Here is a 24,864-nt window from a genome sequence, read left to right as displayed (position 1 = left end):
GTCCCCAGAGAAGGGACTCCCAGGGGATGACCTTCCCTGCCTATCTGATTAACTCCTACTGAGCCTTCAAGGTTTTGTTAGGGCATCTCCCTCGTATAATTCCATGCCTTCCCTGACACCCCCTGAACCTGCACACACATCCCAGCCCACCTAGCTCATCCTTCCTCCTCGCTCCCCTCCACACAGAAGCACCTTTACCCCTGTGCACATCTGCATCTCCCTCCAACCAAAGCTTCAAGAGTGAGTCCCACCTGTTACCCAACTTCATTCCCTGAACCTAGTACAGAGCGGCCACTTAGGTATGCTCCATGGAGAAGGAATGAAGATGTAAATGACTGCTGAGCTTACACTCAAAAATCACTGTCTACAAATACATTTTGAACCCTCCTACCATTTTTTTTCTTTAAGTAAAAAGTTTACTCAAAAGTTAAACAATAATTGCTTTCTATAAGGAAAAAATTGCCTAAAACAAAATGATTAAATATATACTTTTGCCCACTGACTGCATGCCCTTTTCTGAACATGCGATTCCACTCAATTAACACATACTAGGTTCCCCACAGCTCGTCTGATCTTCAGCCTCTCCGGGGACAAGCACAGCCACTCATCCACTCTTGAGCTCCCCACCCCCATCTCTCGTCAAGTGGTGCCCGAATGTCTCCTCACACTCATCTGTGACCAAGAAGTCACAGTCCCTCCAAGGCAGCTCATTCTGCCATCACATAGCTACAACTGCTAAAATAAACCACAGCAAACAGGAGAAAAGGGTCCTCTATTCAGCCACAATCTGCTTCCACGTAATGCTTCCCCAGTACTTCTGGTTCACCCTAGGTCCACTCAGACCCAGTCTAATCCCTTTTCCAGAAAATGACCCATCAGAATCCTCTCAAGCCCCACCTGAGTCTTTGGACTAAATATCCCCAGCTCTGCCAACCGTCCTGACTGCCTTCCAGCAACTGCGTGGTTTGTCAACAACTCCCCAAGTGTCACAGACCGCTGCTATTGGTGCCTCCTGGATTTTATTAGCTCTTTGGGCAGCTACTGCTCAGTGTTCCCTCACAGACCTCACGGTCAACCTCTCTGAGTCTTTTCCACTCTTGCTATTGCTGAGCCATGTCGCTCACATTCTAATTAGGGCAGTTGGATTTATGGACCTTAAATACACCACTGACAAATTTCCCTTTGTTTTTGTAATTGCAAAAGCAGAGACTTCTAACTGTTGGTCAAAATCCATTTCCTCCTTGTCCCAGGCACACAACCAGATTACACTTCCCAGACTCCCTTGCAGCTAGGTGTGGCCATGTGACTTGTCATCACCAGCACATTGTGAACACAAGTCAAGGTCTTTAGGAAACAAGTATGGCCTCAGAATAACCAATTGGTTAACAAGAAATATTTCTTTTTATAGAGGAACTCTAGCTAACAAATGAGAAGGAAATTATAGAATTTGAGTATCACCACTTACCAACTTTAAATGAAATAATGAAGTTACACAGTGATCTTCAATAGTCAAAATGCACATGACCATCTACGACGTAAACTTGCCCCCAAAATCAACCTGAATCTGGACAAGACTCTAGACATAAGTATCATCTTAGAGGAAATACAGAGGAACATGTTAAACGGCACAGTGAAGATACAATCAACAAAATCCAGGCTGTGGGAAACTCTACAGGACAAATAACCTAAGAATGATAATTACAAAGGGCAGAAGTGGGGACAGGGGAGCTACAGATTAAGAGACATACCAACCAGCTGCAGCATGTAACTCCCTGATTCTAATAAACTGAAGAGTGGAAGAGGGAGAATACGAATTATGGAAATTTGAACACCGAATAGATATTTGATGATTTTAAGGAAATTCAGTATCTTAGGAGTAATAATGATGTTGTGCTTATGCTTTTAAAACATAAGAGTTCTTCTTCTACAAAACAGAAACAGACTCAGAGACATAGTAAATAATCTTATGGCTACCAGGGGAAAGGAGTTGGGAAGGGATAAATTTGGGAGTTTGAGATTTGCAAGTGTTAACCACTATATATAAAAATAGATTAAAAAAATTTCTTCTGTATAGCATGTAACTAAATTCAATATCTTGTAATGACCTTTAATGAAAAAGAATATAAAAACAAATATATGTATGTATATGCATGACTGGGACATTGTGCTGTACACCAGAAATTATCACATTGTAACTGACTATATTTAATTAAATAATAATAATTATTATTATTATTATTATTTCCAAAAAAGCATGCTCTTCTCCTTCTGGATGCACATCTAAAGGAATAAGTTAATGAGACCTTCGGGGATAGAAGGAGCCACAGGATGGAAGGAGTAGGGGTCCTCGTGGAAAGTCATCAGCCAACCATGGACACTTACCTCAGACTATTATGTGAACAAGAAATAAATTTCTATTGTGTACGAGCCACTGTAACATTCTAGGTTTGTTTCCACAGCCTACTCTACACATAGAATACAGCAATAAATACCTTGGTCTTGGTCCATAACTTAATCTATGGGATCTTTCCAAAGTCATTCTTTCATCCAAATTATGTTCCCTCCTTTTGCTAGTTGTGCATTTCTAGCATTTGGGCTTTGAAATGAAAATGACAAGCACAGTATTTCTAAATGTTAGACAATGTCCTGTAGCTGCCATTGGAAACCTTTTACAGGGAGTCCAAGTCAATTAATCAATGTCCTTCAAGTAGTGATTCTGTTATGAATCTACCTAGTTATACTCACCCCTGACACAATACTCTGTTCTGCCGAGAGATTGTTGTATCTTGTCAGATGCCTTGTTAAACTCTAACTAGATAATTGACAGTTGGAGCTACTAACTCTAAGAAAAAAAAGGAAATAACATCAGATTTGATTTATTCTTAGTAAATACACACTAACTCTATTGATCACTTTCAGTTCTAAGTGGTCACAGATAAATCCCTTAGTAATTTATTCTAGCATCTTGACTGGTTTCGACTGTCAAGCTCACCATTCTGCAATTTAAGGGGGGAAAAGCCATCTTTTCCTTTTCAAAGATCAAAAACTATTTTTGTAGGTCTATAAATTCCAACACTGCAATTCCTCAAATCCACTCCCCCACCGCAGTCAGGTGACCACACTTGGAGACTCCCTGGGAAGCATCTCCTTTGCCTCAAGGCACTTGAAATCATTTAGAAAAAGTCAGGCTTTTAGTAGCTTCGATTCCCTTTTTATCAGTGTGTATTCTACCACTGTTTTTGAGAACCTCTTCCTTAAGAGAGAAGAGATGCAAAATAAGAACAGAGCCGTTCATCCGCCCTCTTAGAGCAGCAGGCAGTGCGTCTGTGTCACAGTCTGACGAGTAGAGCCATTCCACTTCCTCTGTGTCAGTTACGTTCACCACAAGCAGCTCTCAGAGCAGTTAGTGATTTCTTTGGGAAAGAAATGGCAAAGAAATGGCAGGTTCCTGATGCCTGGAGTCCTTTCAGCGCCCGTCTGTGTCCAGCTTCTTGGGGAATGTGTGCAAGGCACATACCAACAATTTCACATTCTTTATCACTGACCAGGGCTGCAGCACCTCATTCATATCTGACCTCCTTCCCCAGGACCTGGGTGAGGAATTCACCAACTTCAGAGCAATGCCTGCAGTGTCCCACCAAAGCTAGCCAGCAGCAAGGACGTCCTATGCTTTTCTCTCAGTCCTCAGGCCCTATTAACCCAGCAGCATTAGTTCAAAGAGAGTAAAGGAAGAATAAACAAGGAGAATAACTCACAAAAGAGAGAAGTGATTTGTCAGAATCCATTTTCCTTGAAGTTCTTTTCCTCTTTCCATCTAAATCTCTTCTTCCTAGAGTGATGGTGCTGTTGTGTGCTCCCGAGGGCTCCCCTTCAGTTCAGGCTCACACCAAAAAGTGATCCACGGAGCTGAGCTAATCCTTGAGCGCCCCCTAGAGCATCATGCATGACCAACAACACCCTTGAACCCAGGCCATCTTTGTCATTCTTACTCAGCGTATCACCCAGAAAGCCCTTGGCATTTTTGTTTTCTGATGCCTTTTGTCCTCGGCATTTCTGTTTCAAATCTCAAATCACTCTCAGCTTTGACCTTTCTGACGCTGTCTTTACTGTGTCATACTCAATTCTGCCCCTTTCCTTTCCTCCTTTACGGATGGCCATCCATTCAAATGCTGTGTCAGCAAAAAACCAACCCTCTCCACGATGCCTTATATGCTTCCATCTCCTCCCTACACTGACTAGGGTCCTTCTTCTTCTAGGGACCATGGAATTGTGCCTATTCTTTCTCTAAAATTTGTGCAACCACCTCCTTCATGTCTACAGTGTGCACCTATGCCCTGCTTTTGTCTGATATCAATAGAACGGAGGTGGCCATCAAATAGACAAACCCAGCCAGAGGTCATTTTAAAATCTGCAAGAGCGAGATTTTAGGAATTTTATGAAAAAAAATGCAACATTCCATCAAAGTCAAAGGTCTTTAGAGTTACATGGCAAAGACATTTATATATTATAATAGCCAATGAAATGCAAAATCCAAGCGGCCGTCAAATTGGGTGGGATTATATTTAGACAGAAGAATGTAGAAATGCATAATGCACAACCTGAATCCAAGGACGGGGACTAGGTGACCACATCCCTCTTGAAGTTGTGGAGTTTTTAACAACACATTGCAATAAACACAGCATTGGTTCACTGAGTCCTGCCAAGTATCCAGAGGAGTCTAGATCAAGGTCTGGTTGCTGCGGCAGCTCTCCAGAATTACGTGGGGCGACATAAATTAGTTTCCTTAGTGAGTGCATGCCTTTCAATCTCAGGGATGGTTAGAATTAAGTACGCAATTATTAGAATCTGCTAGACTTAAAAGAGTAAGTTGTGTGAATTGAACTCACAGGGTTGAGGAAGAACTAATTGTTTTTCTGTACTCGAAAACAACCCTCGACGGCACCGAACACTCACATCTTTTCCCCAAGGTTGTCACCACTGTCACTTCACCGTCTAATCTCCCCTCAGCCATAGGATGTAAGAAACAATCTTTTGTGTTTCTCTGTCTGGCCTCAGGGAGGACAACCTCCAGCCTGATAAGTGAAGGACCTGTCAGACGTTCTGCTTCCAGCTGAGCCCCAGCAGGTAGTTAAGATGATGGGTAAGCCCTGAATCATGACTAGTGTACCTCTGGACCATTTGGAGAATTTGCACCTGTTTGTTCCACTGGTCATGCAGAATCCTTGCCTGAAAACACCTTTACTCCTCAATTACTTTATCCTCACTTGCATGGTCCTAGATGGCTTTCCCCACCAGCCGTGCAGATTTCTGAGAAGGGTTATACTTTATTCATATTTACAGCAGCCCCAGCTTCACTCGTAATGGGTCTATTTCCCTTAAAGAGCTGACTCCCCTTTTATAGCCATAGTTTCTAGCATTCCAGAATAAAATACTACTGTTCACTTATGAGCTTGTACAATGAGAGAATTCAGATAATTCCATAGATAATAAGACTGTGGATATGATCCACTAACTTGCCTGAACAGCAGTCCAGCAAAGCATCTGAGTGTTTTTATCTTTGAAAGCAGACTTCCTAGGCTTAAAGTCTGACCCAGATACTTCCCAGCTGTGTAACTTGGCTCAACTGCTCTGACCCTCAGTTTCCCAATCTGTAAAATGTGTCCAATAATTCTACTTCCCACCTAAAGCTGTTGTGGGATTAAATGCTATAACCCACATGAGCACTTAGCACAGTGCTTGGCACATAAGAGCTCCATGAATGTTACTAACACTGTGGACACAAGGGCATTGGAAGGCTGTCCACTGGCTCGCAGGAGATGCACTTCCACACTTCACTGGAATGGTCCACTTCAGTCTTAAATTTAGAATAAATGGCTTTGCCCCTCACATTATTTCCCGCATTCAGCTAAACCTAGCTCTGAACTAAACCAAGATCTGAAGCAAGCAGATGGAACTTAAAGAGAAAAAGGAGAAAATTCAATGAGCTCTTGGAAAATAAATCTTCTGGGTCTGTCATCTGCACGCTCTCTGACCACCTTGTAAACTTCTGGAAAATGGAGACTCACAACTTTTTAATCAAAATTTAATTAGTGCCTTACACACAATAAGCACTCAATAATTAGGAGTATAAATGAAAGAATTGTGTCTCCAGTCACCTAGGTACCAGGGAAACCCAGTCCTCATTCTTGTTCATTAAAGCCAGATTCTCCAAGCTCTTGTCCAAGAGCCATCCGGCAGGGATTTCTCACAGCTTTAACTGTAGAGCCCCTTCCCCTCCTTTCCACTTCTTCCTTCGCCCCCACCCCTCCCCATATTCAGTTTCCATCCCCTCTGAGAGATTCCCATTGTAGGAAGCAGAGAATTACTCTTTAACAAGAATAATCTAGGGAAAAAATGCTGGATGTGAGTTCCACCTGTGTAGGAGCACGCTAAAAGTATGCGTATTTTTGGTAATTATTTTTACCCTCTCCTACATCAGAATGTGGCCTGAGGGCCTCACACCAGGCATTGCTCCTACAAGCTCAGATCACAGTCTTTTCCTGGCAATCTCATAAAGATTTCATTTCAAATAAGCCTAGGTCTACCCAATAATTTTGCAGAGTTGCCTCCTACCCTGGAAAGTATGCCTTTGAGAAAGAAAATCCAAGGCCTTTTCAGTTTACACCTACAAATAATATATTAGTAAAAGCTCATGTTCCCAAATCCTGGAGATCTGTGGACGCTGTTTGACACATCACCCGCCTCAATGAAAGTCTGACATGTCAAAAACTCAAGGACATTCTGTTGTTCAATCTGGATTCTTAAACAGCAAAGTTTTACTTACTGATACATAGGGAATCAACAGCAAATTAAGAGAGGTTAAGTTCAGTAGCAAATGGTGCACCAAATTATTTCAGGAGCAGCAAATAAGGATGGGCAATGTCAAGGCTCCCCAAACATCCAAAGTTGAACTGTGAAATCTGAGCAGAGACATCTGAGTGTTGCCTCAGAGAGAGACTATCTTCCAGGGCCGGGAGGAAGGAGAGCAAGCGAAGTCTGGGTCTATCAGAAAAATGTCAGCTGTAGAATGAATGGACTTAGCACTCCTAAGGAGTGAAGAGATCAGAAGATGAAAAGCCATTTGCTTCTGGTGGGGGGTGGACTATTACTCAGCCTTGAAAAAGGAAGTCTTTCCATTGATGAGCCTGGTGAAATAAAGGGGACAAAGACAAATACTGCATGATCTCACTTACAAAGAGGAATCTAAAATAATCAAACTCATAGAAGTGAGGAATAGAACAGTGGTTGCTGGGGCTAGGCAGTGGAGGAAAAGGGGAGATGCTGGTCAAGGGATACACAATTTCCGTTATGCACGATGAATAAGTTCTGGAGATTTAATGGACAGTCATGTGACTGCAGTTAACAGTACTGTGTTGTATACTTGAAATTTGCTAGAAGAGTAGATCATAAATGTTCTCACCACAAAAAGAAAAGAAAAATAGCAACTATGTGAGGTGATGGGTATGTTCATTAGTTTGATTGTGGTGACTGTTTGATAATGTGTGTATCAAAACATCAAGTTGTACACCTGAAACCTGCACAATTTTTGTTTGCCAATTATACTTCCACAAAGCTGGGTTTGAGGGGGAAGGTCATTTGCTAATTAAACAAATATCCATTAAATTGGGCTATGCCAAACATCAATCCAAGATGGTGGTAAACAAGATAATCTTCGGCTTCATGGAGCTTATAGTCTAGTGGAAAATACTTGTCGTTCCACCAAAAAGACCAAAACCCAGGCACCCACGTGATGGGCAGGGATTCTTGAGTCTACATTGAAAAGGTAGAAGCTGGACAGGCAAGAACACACAAAACTGAGTGGCAGAAAGAGTGCACCAAGTGCCCTCCATGAGCGTAGAGCAACGCGGTCCACACCCTTGTGTTGTCTGGTGCCAGGGCTGATACATGCCTGTTGCTGGGGGTGGATGCCAAAGGCTCTAACACTGTTAAACATCCAACTCTCGCCCCTTTCTTCCGTTCTGTGCTCAGGAGACAATGTCCTTGTCATAACTTGGCTTTCCAGATACGGCAGAGACCACTGGTTACCATCTTAATACTTATTTCCCCCTTCTTAATAATAACATCTCTCTGAATATATGGCCAGTGAGAATAAAGACTACATTTCCCAGGTGCCTTTGCAGTCAAGCTTCCCCACCTGACTTAATTCTAGCCAATTGGACATGAGAAGAATTATGTGATGCTTCTGGATCCTGCTTCCAGAAGAAATGTGTTTCCCCTTCCTCTCTCCTTTCTCCCTTCCCACTGGTAAGAAAGCAAACAGGGTAGGAGGCATTCTTGAATTATGGGGATGAGGCACACCCAAGACATGATGAAAAAATAAACAGAAAGAAACTGAACCCTTAAGGTCTTCTCTGGGCTTAGACTTTTACGTGAAAGAAACCAAACTTCTATTGCATTTGGACCACTCTGAAATTTGGATCTCTGTCCCATTCAATTGAACCCATATCCTGACTAATACTTTATGTAAATTTCCCCTTACAGGAGACACGGGCCAGAAGCCACATGTGTTCAGCCCTCTTATAGTACTATTTCATGTGACAAATTAATACACTAGCAGTTCATCAGAGAACAGCAGTCTTCCAAAGCCGGCCTGGCAGCCACGGCTAAGACAGATTCCCAGAGTCCTGTTGCCTGAGAAAGCCTTTTGGGGGCCAGCCTCCCAGTCCTACAGCAATAAAAGCAGCTCAGAAGGCACAGAGGATGTTGAAACTTTCCCATAACACAAACAATAGAGGTGCAGGCAGGACTGCCTCAGGGGGTCTGAATAACCAGTTTCCATCTCATTATCACCGAAGACTAGTAGTCATTTGTCCACTTTCCCCATTTAACAATGAGTGACAAAGCGACTTGGCCAGAGTGCTCACAGGAAGTGCAGGGTTCTTACAAATCCATGATGCTAGAGTGACCAACCTGTCCCAGTTTGCTGGGTCTTTCCTGGTGTTAGCACTGAACATCCCACAGCCCAGGTGCTCCTCAGTCCCAGGCAACCAGGGCCAGGGGGTCACCCTGTGCGATGCAGTCCTAGACCCTGGACATGCATCCATGACCTACTCTGGACTCCTACAACCCTCTGCGGGTTATCTGTCGTTTCACTGGTCTCACTGTCACCATTATTGTAAACACATCTGTGAGCTGCTCCCTGCAGTCACAGTGCCTGGCACCCACCTGGAGATGACTAAGGGCTTCCTGAACTGGATGATAATTCTAGTGGGTGCCATGTGCTTTGCACTCAAGCTACTGAAAAGTCATCACTGGTAAAGGAGGAAAATGACACTGTAGGGTAGAAGAGGAAGGGAGTGGCATATTTAGCAAAGCACACTTGGAAGTGGGGGAATAACGAGAGGTGGTGTGTCTAAGGTGCTATTCTCGGCGTGAGGTTGGACAGTGGCATTCCAAACCCTACTGTCTTACAAAGCCCAAGGAGTTATTTCGATTACTGGCATCTCCTGCTATGAAGCTGAGGAGGAAGACTGTAAAGCAATTATGATTAAGCATGTTTCAAAAGGTCTGAGACACAAAAGCTGGCTAATCAGGATGGACCACTTTTAAGAATGCTTCTGGACGACTCTCCTGGAGTTGCTGCATAAATCAAGTGGTGGCTACTGTGTCCCCAAGTGTGTCCCTGTTGCTGCACTTAGCACGCTGAACTTCTGTGACCTGCTGTCGTCTGTCTACCTGTCTGTAATTGCTCTGAGCCCAGGAGTTCCTGGAGGCTGGGAACACCTGGCACAGTGCTGAGCACACAGCCAGCATTCAGTGAGTATCCATTCTGAGCTGTCTTTCGCTCACAACACTTCGGACACCAGATAGGTGGGTTTTTCCTCACACAAATCAATCCAACTCTCTGGACACCAATGGGGTGTCCTAATAGTTCAGTTCAACTCTTACACAAAGCACAGATCCCACAGGTTCGGGGCCCCATCCCACAAGACTGCCCTCCAATTCAGATGCCAATCACAAGTCCAGGCCACCTGTCCTTCTGATCAACCAGCTATAAAGTCAAGGGATTCCCACAACTCCCTCCTCAGGTCCATCACTTTGCTAGAGTGGCTCACAGAACTCATAGAAGCCCTTGACTTACTATTTCTGGTTTACTATAAAGGCTACAACTCAGGTACAGCCAAACAGAAGAGACACGCAGGACAAGATCGGTGAGTAGGGGGGCTTCCAGACCACCACCCTTCCAGCACCTCAATGTGTTCACCAATCCAGAAGCTCCCCCAAATCCCACTATTCAGGGGTTTCTATGGAGGCTCCATTTATTGGGCACAATTGATTAACTCTTTTGCCACTGGAGATTAACTCGATTTCCAGCCCCTCTCCCCAGAGGTCAGGGGGTGGGGATGAAAGTTCCAAATTTCTAATCATGTCTTGGTCTTTCTGGAGACCAGCCCTTATCCTGAAGCCATCTAAGGGACAGCACCACCAGTCATCTCACAAGCATACGGAAGATACTCTTTCCACTCTGGGGGTTCCAAGGTTTTTAGAAGCTCTTATGTCAGGATTCGAGGACTATAATGTAAGACCAAATGTTATAACAAAAGATGCTCCTATAACCCCCATCATTCAGGAAATCACCAAGGTTTTAAGAGCTCTGTGCCAGGAACCAAGGACAAAGACCAAATATACATTTCTTGCTGTATTACAATATGATGTCCGTGCATGTCACCGAAGTTTCCCCAACCCCGAGATAATCATTTTCTGGACAGGCAGGGTAGTTCAGGGATAAAAGCAAGAACTCGGCTCGTGCCTAGTTCCCTGATTCATAAAATGGTAATAAAACAGCATCTAATTCACAGTGTTTCTAAGGATTAAATAAATTATGCACGAAGTCTTTGGAATCCTGCCTGGTGCAGAGTGAATGCCGTGTTTCTTCTTCTGTGATTTTGACCATAGGAGAATATCTTTTCACTGTGAAACTTTGAACAGCCCAGAAATTTATTTACTAAAATGTTAAGTAGGGAAAAAAAAGTAGGTTACAGAAGAGCATACATGGAATGATCTCATTTATGTAAGAAAAAAAAATGTGTCTGTGCACTGAAAGCACCTGGAACACAGCTTCCAGAAAAGGGCAGGGGAGAGAGAATGGGAGGAAAAGACGAAAAGCAAGAGAGGAAATTAGGTACAAGGGTCCCTGGTTGCCCACTTCAGTTCTGTATTGTTTGAATCTTTTGCCAGAGGAATATAATCTTGTCTCATTTATAGACTTAAAAATAATAATAAGGCAAAAAATATTACACAGACTGATCCCAAAATATCATCCTAACCAAGGCTGCACTACGCAAACTCTATCATTTCAGCCCCCAACCATTGGACCACCGTTTCCAAAGTGACCACTGCAGGCTGGGCCTCACTCTTACCCAGAGCTCCTCACCCTCAGCACTACTGACATTTTGAGCCAGATGATTCTTTGTTGTGGGGACTGTCCTGTGCTCTGTAGGAACAATTAGCAGCATCCTGGCCTCTACCTTTTAGACGCCAATGGTACCTCTTCACTTATGACAACCAAAAATGTCCCACAATATTGCCAAATGTCCCCCAGGGGGAAAATCACCCTGGTTGAGAACTAATGTTTGCCCATTTTAGGAAAATGAGTCAGTGGTTGCCACTTTCTTTTTAAGGGACTGCCAACTTTATGGGTCTTGCTTTGGGCAAAGCCACCATCAACCTGGGGCAGGGAGAAGGGTACTGAGAGCAGGAAGCTGGAGCGTGGTTCTTCCTAGTGTAGAGAGAGCACCCTGAGGAACGTTATCCTCTCCCTCCCAGTAAACATTCTGTCTCTCCCAAGACGGTAAAGCACAATCCACAACATGTGGTTTGCCAAACAACCCTTGCCCACATCTGCTTCTGCTCCCCTACAATCTACCAAGAAAACGGCATCTCTTTCCCCCGGGTCCAATGCACTGACCACACCGTTCACAGTTACATCGTCTGTTCTGCTAGGAGAGGACATGAGGAGCGAAACCACACCGGGTACTTTCGTGCAACTGTCAGAAATCAGGAGCGCCGAAAGATCATGTCTCTGGGAAAGGCTTGTATAGCCAACGCGGTGAAAGGGAGGACAAAGTTTCCATCATTAGAGAAGTTAAGAGTGTTCAGTCTCTCCCTCTCTCTCTCCCTTCTCTTTCTCTCTCTCACTAAGGGAAATTGAGCCAAGCTTGGGACTCCAGGCAGGAAACACTAAGAGCTTTCAGATGCAAAATCTCTGACCTGAGATGTGGTCCCTTGCAGAGGAGAGGCTGGCCTGTAGGCGAAAGCAGCCCAAGACTTAGGAAACGAAGCCGAAGAGTAACTGTTTTGCTCTTTTCACTCTTGTGTTGTTATAATCTTCTGCAGTAGGAATATCATCATGTCTCATTTGCATATTTAAAAAAAATAGTAAGACCCCCAAAATTACAAAAATTGACCCCAAAATATCATGGTTGCCCAACTGAAAGCTCTCCTAAGAACATCTTCAGGTCTTCTAGGTGTGACCTTGGGCAGAGTCTTAGCTTCCTTGGGTCTCCATCTCCTCATTTATGAAATGGATATAATAACTCTACCTGCTCTATTGACCTCATAGGGTTATTCTAAGAAGCCAGTGAGATGACGTTGGTGTTGGGCATCAGACATTGTAAGGATCTAGACAAGATGCTACGGCCCCAGGACTCGACCCTCCAAAAGCCATAATCCTAAAAATCCCCATGGGATGAAAATAAGAACAGCAGGAGAAACATGAAGATACATGGAGCATGTCCCATGGAACAGGAGCTAAGATTCCACAAAGACGTACAAGCTCCAATGTTGGCGCATACTTCCGAGACCTCTCACAATTTGTCTCCCTTGACACACAGCACAGAAACCACTCATGTCAGAATGGGAAGGAAAGGGAGGGCAGAAAACCTTTCAGGAGACAAAATTTGGCTTCCACCTCATCCTTCTGTCTTAAGGGGCCCAACAGCCTGTGTCCTCTGTTGTCGTTCCAAAGCTACTGTCATGGAATCCTTAAATTATCGTGTTGAACCTCAAAACCCTCAAATGCGTAGCCCAGGTGGGATGTATATACACCACCTTTCCCCCTGTACAGCCTTAACACCCAGGTATTATTGTTGCATTCAAAGTGTGGAAGCAAGGTTATCCATCAGAGGTACCCTAATGTGATGAGTTAGCTGGGACGGTGCAGAGAAAGGCCGGCACCCCCACATCTGGTCCTCCAAGCCTGCTGTGCTCCGGCAGAGGATGGGGAAACTGCTGCTAGAAGGAAAGTGTTTCTAGATCTGCCTGCAGAGTAGCTTCCAAAGGATAGAACCTTCCCTTTCCGGAATAAGAAACTTGAGACTCTATGATCTGACCAGATACTGGAGTAATAACAACTACCACTGCTATGACCAGCCACTGAGGTTCACACGTGCCAGGCACTGAGCTAGACGTTTTCACTTCATATTGCATCTAATCCTCCCTTAATAAACAAGCAGATGAGGACACAGGAGCCAAGGGACTGGCCCAAAGTGACACCATTTTGCAAGTGGCAGAGCCAGGATTCAAACACAGGTCTGTCCAAAGCTTTAGCTTTAACCACAACAAGCGCTGCCTTCAAGCTGCCAAGCACTGTCTCTCCCCAGCAATCAGCTGTAGACTCTACAACTATGTCATATGATGATAAAGTCACAAAGCCCATCCCAAGCGGCTCACAGTCCAGATGGGGTTGATTTCACTGTCCCTGATCCCTGATCCCTGGTCCCTGGTCTTGACTCTTCTAAACTCTGTTAAGGAGGGTAAAGCTCGAGGCTCTAGACCAGGTAACAGATGACCTTTCTGGAACAGCCTCCATTTGGTGCACCAAATAATTAACCCCAAAGTTAAGTTCATTTCCTGTTTAAAAATCTAAACATGTTATAAGGAAAACCAAGAGTAAGTTCTTTGAAATCCTGAATGAAAAAGACAAACTCTTGGCGAAAAAAATTCAAGAAATGGGAAATACGTATGGTGACGGAGGCTAACTTGACTTATGGTGATCATTTCACAGTACATTCAAATAAATCATCATGCTGTAAACCTGAAACTAATATAATCTTCTACGTCAATTATACCTAAATTCTAAATTAAGTTACTTTCTAAAAAGAAACAGGAAGTAAAAAGAAAGCAGAACGGTAACAAATATCAGAAATGAGAGTGCAAATAAGGGGCATTCAAAACAATCAATGAAAATAACTGCACATGACAATAAATTTGAGAATCAAGGTGAAATTAGTGGTTGTTAGGAAGATGTAAATTACCAAAACAAACTCAAGAAAAAGTAGGAGAACTGAACAACGGCCGTGGAATTACTGGGGGGGAAAAATTGTCAAACATCTCCCACTGCAATAGGAACCAGGCCCAAATGGTTTTGCCTATAAATTCTATCTGACCTTCAGAGGACAGCTAATTCCTGTCCAGAAGAAGATGAAAAACCTTTCTAAATCATTTGGGAAGTAAACATAATCCTAACTAAAATACAAATTTTAAAGTACAAAGAAATCACAGAACTACACTACTAGCAGTGTAAGTGGCAAAACCCTACGTAGTATATTAACAAGTTGACTTTAAAAGTATGTTTCTGAAGTACAGTGACCAAGTTGGGTTTATTACAGGGATTTTCATGACGACTTAAAATTCTAGGTTGGTTTAATGTCAGGAAGCCTCTTGTTGTAATTCATTATATCAGCAGATTTAAGAAGAAGAACATCCATGTGCCAATTTTGATAGATGTCAGAAATCATTACATAAAAATTCTAAGTCAACTTGAAATAGGAAAAAATCCTAAATTTGATAGACTATTCATGTACCCATAGAAAACATCATATTACACAAGGATATAATACTCAAGTTAAAAAAAGAAAAGATTTCAGTCTTGTGCTCAAGGTTCTAAAATTATTATTAATAGGTTTTATTCCCAGAAATCCAAGTACCTCAACTAAAAAACTACTAGTACTAAAAGCATTCAGTAACACAACTGGATATAAGCTAAATATAACACAAAAAATCAAAGCTTTCCTTTTCCAAAACAATAATCAATTAGAAAACATAATGGGGTAGTAGCTCACTCTCCAAATATTAAAAAACATACAAAATGCTAAAGAATAAAATTGATAAAACAAAGGCTTGTTATTTAGTAATCAACAGGATGACACAAATAATTTCTTCAAATGGTTTCTTGATTGCTTTTAACCTAACAAAATCATCGGATTTTTGTGGCTGCAAGAGGCTTCAGAAATTGTCTAGTACAACTCCCTTATTTGCTGAAAATGAAACTGTTACACAGAGAGTTTGAACAATGTATGTTCATAAAGCGTATAAGAAACTAAAAAAAAAAAACTGGAATCCAAATCCAGTCCATTGCTCCTCCCACTGTATTTTGCTGCTTTCACTAGAAGATTTGAAATGCCAACAAAATTATTCAAAATGCCCTTTGATTGAAGAAAAATAATTTGCAAAGGCCATGGAGATTAGAACAATATGTGATTGTTTTCTTATACACCTTAAATTGCCTTTGTGATAAAGGGTCTACAGGGCAGAACAAATGTATTATGTTCTTCTGTCACACCAAACTGTATGCAATTAGTACTTTTAGATAGTCATTATGCCTTTTCTGAAACAATAAAACCTAGTGACCATGATGCCTGGTAGCAGATTGCAGTGCATCTCATCTGCAAGCTCCCCTGTGCGTCACTTTAAATCTGGCATGGTGTTGAAATTACAATGAAAAATGTTCTAAATTTAAAACTATGCACCTTCAACCATCTGGAGAAGCTCCTTTATTAAATTTGTTTCTAGCATTGGTAAAGTCTCATGATAATTCATTTTCAAGAGAAAAGAAATTTGTCCCTGGTTCATGAGCCTGGTCAGACAGCCTTTCCATCTTACATTTAATGACAACCTGAGAAACAGAGGGTGAAAGCTGCTGTGTCTCTCCCGGGCTGTCCTAAGACAGCAACCAGAAAGATGGAGATCACTCAGGGTCTCAGATGCGGTAAACAGTTAAAGGCAATTTACAAGTCAACGCTAGAAAGAACAATAAATCCAGGAAGAGACCAGCTATAAAACAAGCATGAGCTTGCGCTCTGTAATAACAAAATCCAAACATTTTCTCACCTTCACCTTATGAAAGAAAAGATGTTGATAGTTTAAAAAGAAAAATGCTGCAGTTTCTGAAAGTTTAAATTTCAAACTTTCTGCTAACCCATATCTCTCCAGAAAAGTAAAACATACATCAGGGGCAGATTAAAAATTAGGACTCTAATCCAATCCATACCATTTTCTTTGGGGGAAATTGCATCTCTTTTTCTATGTGCAGTTGTTCAAAGGGTGAGATCTTTAAACACGTATGTTGAGCATCTGTTGATTTAGCCTCTCTTTCCTCATGTTTATGTTAAGAATACCCCAAATTTCCCATGAGGAACTGCACCTCTCTAATTCTGAGCCATACAATTTAGGCAAAATTGACATCACCGCCACACTCCCTTTAGCAGTACAGCTAGATCACCAGGAAGGGACATCTAGCTGCCATTCTCTTTAGGAAATCACTGCTCCTTGCAAAAACCACACACGTTCCACAGGGAGATCTTCTATGTTAGAGAAAGCCACCTTCTCTGGACAGAAACTTTTCAAGCCAGATCAAAGTCAGGGTGTCTTCCCCCCACTCACAGGTCATCAACCACATCCGATCTCTGTTCCCACTATCCCTCCTACTGTTGTCAAACCCAGGTTTGTGTGTCTGATGCACAGTGAGCCCAAACAAACCTAAATGTAGGAGTTTGGAGTGGAGAAAGATTTATTGCAGGGCCGAGCAGGGAGAACACGGCAACTCACGTTCTAAAGACTCAAACTCCCTAGTGGTTTTCAGGAAACAGTTTTTATAGGCAAAATTTGGGGGGGGGGGGTCCTGCAGGGTGTGTGACCTTCCTCTGATTGGTTGGTGGTGAGATACAGGGTGGTGTTCCAGGAATCTCAATCATCAGCCTTCTGGTTCCAACCAGTCTGGGATCCAAGGCTTATGCTCAGCCTGAAATTACCACCCTCCATCTGAGTGAGGGCCCTAATTCTTGTAGAAGAACTCAGATATGTATCAGATTGTCATGGGCATCTCTTGAAGAGGAACAAAGACTCTGCCCCATCGCTGCACTACTATTTCTCAACTGTCTTTCCTTTGTTTCTGCATTCCCTCTCTCCTCCAATTAGTGACTGTTTGAATCTGCCCTTTGGAACTCAGGGAAGGTCTAGGAGTCTGAAATCTTTTTCCTGCAAGCAAGAAATGGGGGACATGGAATGACTTTTTTTTACCCAGGAGGGCCCCCGCAGGGTCCTGCTCAGTTTCAATCCTCTCTTTTCTTTGATATGCCTTAATCATGAGGGGAACAGGTGCTGGACGAGAAAGGCAATAACATTCTGGATGGAGACGTCAATCATAAACTCGACAGGGGCACTCAGTCTTAGAGGGAACTCGGTTTTAGAGGGACTCGGTTTCACTCCCTGTCCCAATTCAGGAAGAATCAGACATAGAGAAAGGAGAAGACTAGACTTCACCAGCACATTATGTCCCCAGCCCCACTACACTGCAGGTCCCTGAGCCACAGGATGGAGGACGGGGAAGAGCTAAAATCAACTGTAGATTAAAGTTCTAACCAGGACCAGACTAAGTTGAAAGTAAGTAAAGTTAAGGAATTTGCCCAAGACTTTATTAAAGGGCAGGAAAGAAGAAACTGACAAGGAATGGCTAGAGGAAGCGACTGAAAGAAATAAGAATTGTTAGTTTATATCCCCACTGATTTTGACAAGTAACAGATTTTTTTTTTATTCTAACAATAAAACCATGATAGCACAAGAAAACAAGAAAGGCCTTCAAAAGGCTATACATTTGTTTTTTTAAATCCCAGGAAGATAGCAGATGGAGTTACAGCAGTAAAAATCAGAACTAAGAACATCCACCCCAAGAGTCCTGAGATAAATGAGGCTCATCTCAAGAGCCTTAGAGAATTCCAAAGTGGAGAAGAGAAAAACCAAGTGCAGGAGTTGGCCGGGGGAGCCATGATCAGGGAGATTTATTAAAGAACTGCATTCAGAATCTCAGTGACAGAAAGCTAATCTTTACTTGCCTGAAGCTGTTGAAGGAGTGTGGGGTTTGATTGCAAAGAGACACAAGGGAATTTGGGGAGTGATGAAAACATTCTGTACCTTGATTGGGATGGTAGTTACATGCACACCTCAAATGGGTGTTTTTTATTATATGGAAACTATAACTTAGGTGTAAATAAACAAAGACCAACCAAATGAGAAAAGCAAAGACTATCCATTCAGAGCTAGCTGTTGCAAGGGAGCCAGCCACCATCACTCGCCTTTGGCAGAGACTCAAAGGCAGGCATATGGGTGGGAAAGCTTTATAGTGGGAAAAAGAGAAGACTTCAGGTGTGAGCTGATTGGAGGCTGTTAGACTGGGGAAGCTGGAGGTGGACACCTGGGGTGGGACAATCCATGTGGTTGGCTATGGGTGAATATTTGGCTTTTTCCGGATGGTCCCAAATTGGAAGGAGGGACAAAAAATTAGGAAAGCTGTCCGTTATTGGTCAAGTCCTGGCCAACTGCTGCAGAAGTTATTGTTTAGCTTCTTGGATTGTCACTGGAGGGAGCAACCTGGCTTTCTGTAACTCTGACTCATAGTGGCTGGCTTCCTGGGCTGTTTGCTGTAGGTAAGGGCTTGGTTTCCCGGGGAAGGTTGCTGTCGGTTGTGGATCAAAGTTCTCTTTTAAGTATAGGGTCTGGCCATTGTCTATATGTATATTCAGTTTCTCACTCAGTAAAGTTGATTTTTTAAAAAAAGAGATTAAAAGATGTATTAACCACCTGAAAGGATGGATCTTCCTTGGATCCTGATTCAAAGAGTTTAGGAAAAGAAATAATTTAAAGGACAAGTTGGAAAATATGAACATTTTCTGGGTATTTTATGACTTCAAGGCATTAATGCTGATTTGGGGCAATGACAGTATTACAACATTTAAAAGGGAGAGTTCTTATCTCTTAGAGATTCAAACTAAAATGTTTACAAGTGAAATTATATAATGTCTGGGACTTGCTTCAAAATCATACATGGGATAGGTTAGTGAAAGTGGATTAAAGGATATGAGATTGATCACAATAATTGGGTGACAGAAGAGGCTGATTTTACACTTCCTTTTACTTTTTTGGATGTTTGAAATTCTTCATATTAAAAACTTCAAAATGGGCACACACATAGAAAATCAAAAGAAAATTCAACAACATATTAAATTGCTGATGGTTTTTAAAATTAGTCATTGGTGATTTCCATTTTTTTCTCCATACTTTTCTATATTATTAAACATTTTTTAGGAACTGAACGCTTTAGGTGTTTTGGGTTTTTTTTGTTTAATGTCACCCATCCTTCAAGAGCTAACTCCAGTCCTCTCTCCTCCAAGAATCTTCCCTGACCCTTTCTACCAAAGTTTTGCTTCCTCCACTGAGCACCTGAGAAACTGACCACTTTCTCTTCTCATTAGCAGTTGCCATCTGTTATCTTTGGGTATTTATTTTACATATATTGATTATTTCAATTTGAGAGGTCCCCAAGACCATCCTCGGGCTTAATTTTTCATTACTAGGACTCATAGAACTCGAAAAAGTCATTACACTCAACAGTTACAGTTTATTACAGTAAAGATGCAGATTAAAATCACCCAATAAAAAAGGCTCATAGCAGAGAGTCCAGGAGAGACCAGGCATGAGCTTCCAGTTGTCATATCCCAGTGGAATCGTGTGGACAAAGCTTACTGCTTCCAGCAACAATGTGCAGCGAGACACACAGAGTGCTGGCAACCAGGAAAGCTCACCCTGACCTTGGCGACCAAGGTTTTTATTGGCACTTGGTCATGTAGGCATGGCTGACCACCTGTCTGGCTGACCTTAGTCTCTAGCCCCTCCAGATGTCAGGCTGATACCTGCGGCCCAAGGCCCCTGCCATAAACCATACTGTTAGCATACACTATTTGGCATGACCCAAGGGTCCCAAATAAACAAAGACCCTCTTACCAGGCAAGATATTCTGAAGGCTTGGAGATTACCTCCCAGGTACAAGGCAAGGGCCAAACCTTGCTCTGGGCAAGGTTAATCCCTTACTGTATAATTGTCTTCTCATTTAGATTTCCAAGTCCTTTCAAACAACAATATGGTAAACTTCCGGCCTGGGCTCAGTTCTGACACTGTCACTTCCACCTCATTCTCTTGGCCAAACCAAAGCACATAGCTAAACCCAAAGTTGAAGAGCAAGGAAATGTGTCGCACCTTCAGGGAAGAAATTCAAGGTCACATGGCAGAGGGTGTGGATAAAGGTGAGGCAAGAGTTGGGGTCAATAACATAATCTACCCAAGGAAAAATGCATTTTTCCCATAATGCATATTTACTGAAATTTCCCCCTAAGATTGCACTTGATACTTTGATTTTTTTTAATTATGAAACCATTAATTTAAAGATGACAGGAATGGATATGGCTCTAAACTACCTTTTTAGCCTCATCTCCTTGAATTCTCTGGCTTGCACAAATCTTCCACTGGAACCCAACTGGCCAAATTACTGGTTTCCAAATATACCCTATAATTTTACACCTTCTTGCCTCTACTCAGAACAGTGATTCTCAAAGTGTGGCTACCAGCATCAGCATCACCTGGAAATTGGTTAGAAATGCAAATTCTACGCCTTTATCCATGACTTGTTACCAATCCCCAACGGGTAGGTGACCCCTCAATGGATCCTTTGCCTAGAGTCACAAATGCCAAGCCAACAACACCAGGTTCAGTACAGCAGAGCAGAAACTTTACTCATTGATTAAAGAATGGAGAAGGGTGGGGGTGGGGCTTGTGCCTAAAAACACCTTCCCCCCAAAGGGAGGGGAGTAATGGCAATTTTAAGGGGTAGGAGGCAGACGACATTAGGCCTCTGGGAAAGGGGTGGAGATTTTCTGGGGCATCTGAGGGCAGCTGGGACATGCACACCACACAGTCTTCCACACTTCTTCACACATGGCACAAACTGTGCCTAGCAGAGTACAAATCCCACCTTGGGTGGAGATCTCAGACAGTAATGAAGCAAAGGTAACTTCCAGACACCTCCACGCCCCATCTGCACAGGCACGTTCCTGTGGTCAAGTCAGAGCTGGCCTGGGGCAGGTGACCCACAGCATAGCTCTCAAAGACTGTCTCTCCACTTCTAAACCCTCATAGCCTTTATTACACGTCCTATCTGTCATTATCAGTTACTTTTTCATATTTCTCTCCTCTAGGCCTAACTCCCCAGCCCAACTGTAGATACTGGTCAGCAGGCCATTTATCATGGAATTTAGAGTCGGGGGACCCAGGTTCTGTGAATGAAAAATATTGCCAGCCATGTCAGTAAACAAAGAACGCTGTGGCCATCAAGTCATCCGCCACCGCCGCCACCCTGCTTACCGTGAGTGCAGGAAACTCAGGATGCAGAGGAGCAGGCAGCCCGCCCCTGCAGCTGCCCCCAGCAGTGCACCCTGAGGGAATTCAGGAAGTGAAAGAACAGGATACTGGCCCTAGACAGCTAAGAGCTTATCAAAGGAATGATTTCCATGAGCCAGAACTTTGCACCTTCCCATACAAAGAAAGGCGCTAAATTCCTTAACTTGAGCCATCTGGTTTCCTTTAATTAACAGTAATCTTTTGATGCTTCAACCTGGTCTTTGTAACAAAAACTCCTATATCCTGGCTTCTACTTTGCCACTTTGGGACAGCTTCTCAGAGAGATCTGAGATGCTGTGTCTCGGGCTCGAGTCCTAATAAAATCCACTGAATAAAACATAACTCTTAGCTTTTAGGTTGTGCATTTTATTTCAGTCAGAAGTTCCCACCCCAGCTATGCCCCTTACTGAGTGCCTGGCCTGGGTCAGGTGACTCAACTTCTCTGAACTTCAGTTTCCTCACAGAAACCTGGGATTGCTAACACCCACTCACTCCACGGTGCTGACACAAACATGGAAATAAGCTACTAAATATGAAGTGCTCGGCCCAGTGGCTGTCCCACAGCACCAAGAGCACAAGCGCCAGTACTTAGGCTCCTGCATCTTTCAGGCCCGACCCCAGTGCAGCTGGACACACTGAACCACTTGTTAAACATTAGCCCTGTTTTAAATACCAACAGGATTTCATTCTCTGGACTCTGTCTCTCCTGAGGAGTTCACAGTTATCATATGCCACGCATTATTCGTCCTCACTACCTTATTTGGTCACAAGAGTTGAGTTCTGAAGGAGAGCTGAGGCCTTAGGATATCACAGCTGGTGAGCTCACTCCAATCCGCGTGTGCCTGTCGGAGAAATATGAAGCAGAGACGTTAACAAGATCCAAGCCTCTTTGTGGACGTTGTCTCCTGGCCTTGCACCTTCTTTCACATGGGTTCACAAGAAGCAGCAAGCTTCTTCCTCAATTTAAGAAGGGTGGGGCACTGGACGAATATTCAGTTGTCACATCAGTGCCACATGAGGTCACAGTGATTCCCCACTTTGGCATGAACTGAATGTTAATGATCCCAGCTAAGATAATCCCCACCAAAGAAAGACAAAGATCTAGAGCTTTCTGAGCTGACTCCCAGGCCACTGATACCGTTAAGCATTGTCATTCCGTACCTTCGGCTGATTTGACTTCTTCATGAATGCCCCAGAGGTTCAAGTTGAATAGATGGTGACTCCTCCAAACAGACAAGGAGAATTAAAATGGCCCTAATTACAAAGGAATTTGAATTTGTTGCACCTAGGAATTTAGAGACGTAAGCTCTGGTTAAAACCATTACGGAGATAAGATTTGTGAATTTAACCATAATTACTTTCATTCCATTCTAAAGAAGTGCTAATTATGAAGGTAGATTTTGTAAAGAAATCATTATATGTGGGGAAAAAAAGGTTTAATCACTATGCATTTGGAGACAAAGGATTCATTTGCTGACAGATAATACAGGTGCCAGGACTGAGTTTCTAGGAAGCAACATAATTCTACTTTTTAAAAAATGTATTATGGCAGTTCTGTAGAAATGTTTACACCTTTTTGAAGAATGTTCAGACACTTGGAATTGCAAGCACCAGAAAAGGAGATGGTAATCAGTTTTTCATTTCCAAAGATGTAGGTTGGAGGTGACAATGTCAAAACTCACGTGAGCCCTGTGCTCCCAGGAGCGGTGACAGTTGAGAAATCCTCCCCTCTGTGTTCTGAAACAGGCTTAACAACAAAGAACCAGCCTTCTCCAGCATATTCCAAGATACCACCCACCTCCACACTTCCGCTATGACTCCCTTATTTTATAAAACCCCAATTTTTCTCCCTCTTTGTGGGGTTTGAGGGCAAGTAAGAGGCCCCACAGGGAGCCAAAGGGGGGGGTCCAGTCACAAGATACCCAACTGTGCCCTAATCCCTCATGTCATGAAGACATAAACCAGAAAACACAAAGAACATTCCTCTCCCAACGTGTAATTGCTTTAGCCCAACTAATAACCCTGAGTTATGACCTCACAAACCCCCTCCCCAACCAGCAACCCTGAGTTAGGACTTTACAAACCCCCTCCCCAAAATTCCTCATGCGTACCAGACTGATTACTTCCTCCTAAAGATAAACATTTCCTTTCCCCAGGCGTAATGAACTTAAGCCCTTAGATAATTAAACTAACGTCTGGTAACCTTCAACACAACCCCCTTCCTTAAAGCACATAGATGGTAGGGCCCTTCCTTATAAAAGACTCCAAGAATCTGCCCTCAGGGTGCCCAGACACCTCTGCCGTAGCAGAGCGTCTAATAAACTTTTCTTTCCCCTTTCTTTGTTTCTGGTAAATTCTTTTACCGCCCGTGGTACCAGCCTGCCTGGTCTCACAACACTCTTCTTAGAGATGTCCCCGCATTAATGAGTCTTCTCCCTAGTGCAGTGTCCTCAATGAAACCACCTCAATTGTCCAGAGAACTCTGTCCTTGATATAAGAGGGAAAAAATCTCTCTCTACCCACCATGTTTTCTCCCAACTAAAAATCACTTAGTATGTTATTAAGTTTGTATTTACCAGGCACCAGGTACAGAGCTGAAGACTGCATTCAATGAGTCCTCTCAATGGTGTATCTACATCTAATGCTGAACCATCATATTTGCAATCACTTTCCAGCCAGATGTTTGGCTGTGGTGCTGCCCATCAGAAAGCTCAGCTCTTGGCTTTCCTAAGACTGCAGCACTGCCTGGTCTTGTTAGACTAACCAAAGACAAAAGTCCTTCCGGTTAACGCCCCTCTCTGGTCTGGATGCCTGCCACCTCCTGGCCGACTTCCTCACTGCACATCACACCTGCTCAGGTTTGCTCCAAATGATGTGCTGCCGAGGCTCCCTGGTGACCATGTGCCCCTCTGACCTCCCCCTGCCAGGCCCTGCTGATGTCTGTCCAGTGTGAAAGACAGAATTGCCAGAACAATTAAGGCGATGATTTTATTCAATCCATTGTTATAAGGGAGACGTCCACTAATGAGGAACATCTCAAAGGAAAGGAAGAGGGTTGGGGTTTTCTAGAGGCACGTGGGCGAGAGAGTTAGCCCCCATTCTCATGGGAGTCACGAGGAAGGGTGGAGGCAGCTCTTCCCTTGGACTATGCTGGGATATGCAAGAGCAGGGTGGTCATCTACAGTTACCCCTTTCTCAGGGCGCGAAAGGTATATTTTTCTGCAATCAGTGCTGCTTTTCAGGAGCCCAGGGCTTGGATAAAATTCTACGTGGTCACTAGTGTCTAAGCTGCAACCATCT

General features: G+C 43.2%; 1 long non-coding RNA gene across 2 annotated transcripts in view; it reads right to left on the bottom strand.

Annotated features, from left to right (window-relative positions):
- LOC140699449 (uncharacterized) overlaps positions 1–24,864 on the bottom strand; it is a 184,011-nt gene that overhangs the window by 98,622 nt on the left and 60,525 nt on the right. For both annotated transcript variants that reach the window (XR_012077631.1, XR_012077630.1), the window contains exons 3-4: positions 22,726–22,849; positions 22,320–22,406 (exon numbers count right to left, since the gene is read on the bottom strand). This is a non-coding gene — a long non-coding RNA (uncharacterized lncRNA). The remainder of the gene's footprint in view (positions 1–22,319; positions 22,407–22,725; positions 22,850–24,864) is intronic.

The sequence above is a fragment of the Vicugna pacos genome, chromosome 11 (assembly GCF_048564905.1).
Source record: "Vicugna pacos chromosome 11, VicPac4, whole genome shotgun sequence".
Taxonomy (NCBI): Eukaryota; Metazoa; Chordata; class Mammalia; order Artiodactyla; family Camelidae; genus Vicugna; species Vicugna pacos.
This window is presented reverse-complemented; position numbering and strand designations above follow the sequence as displayed.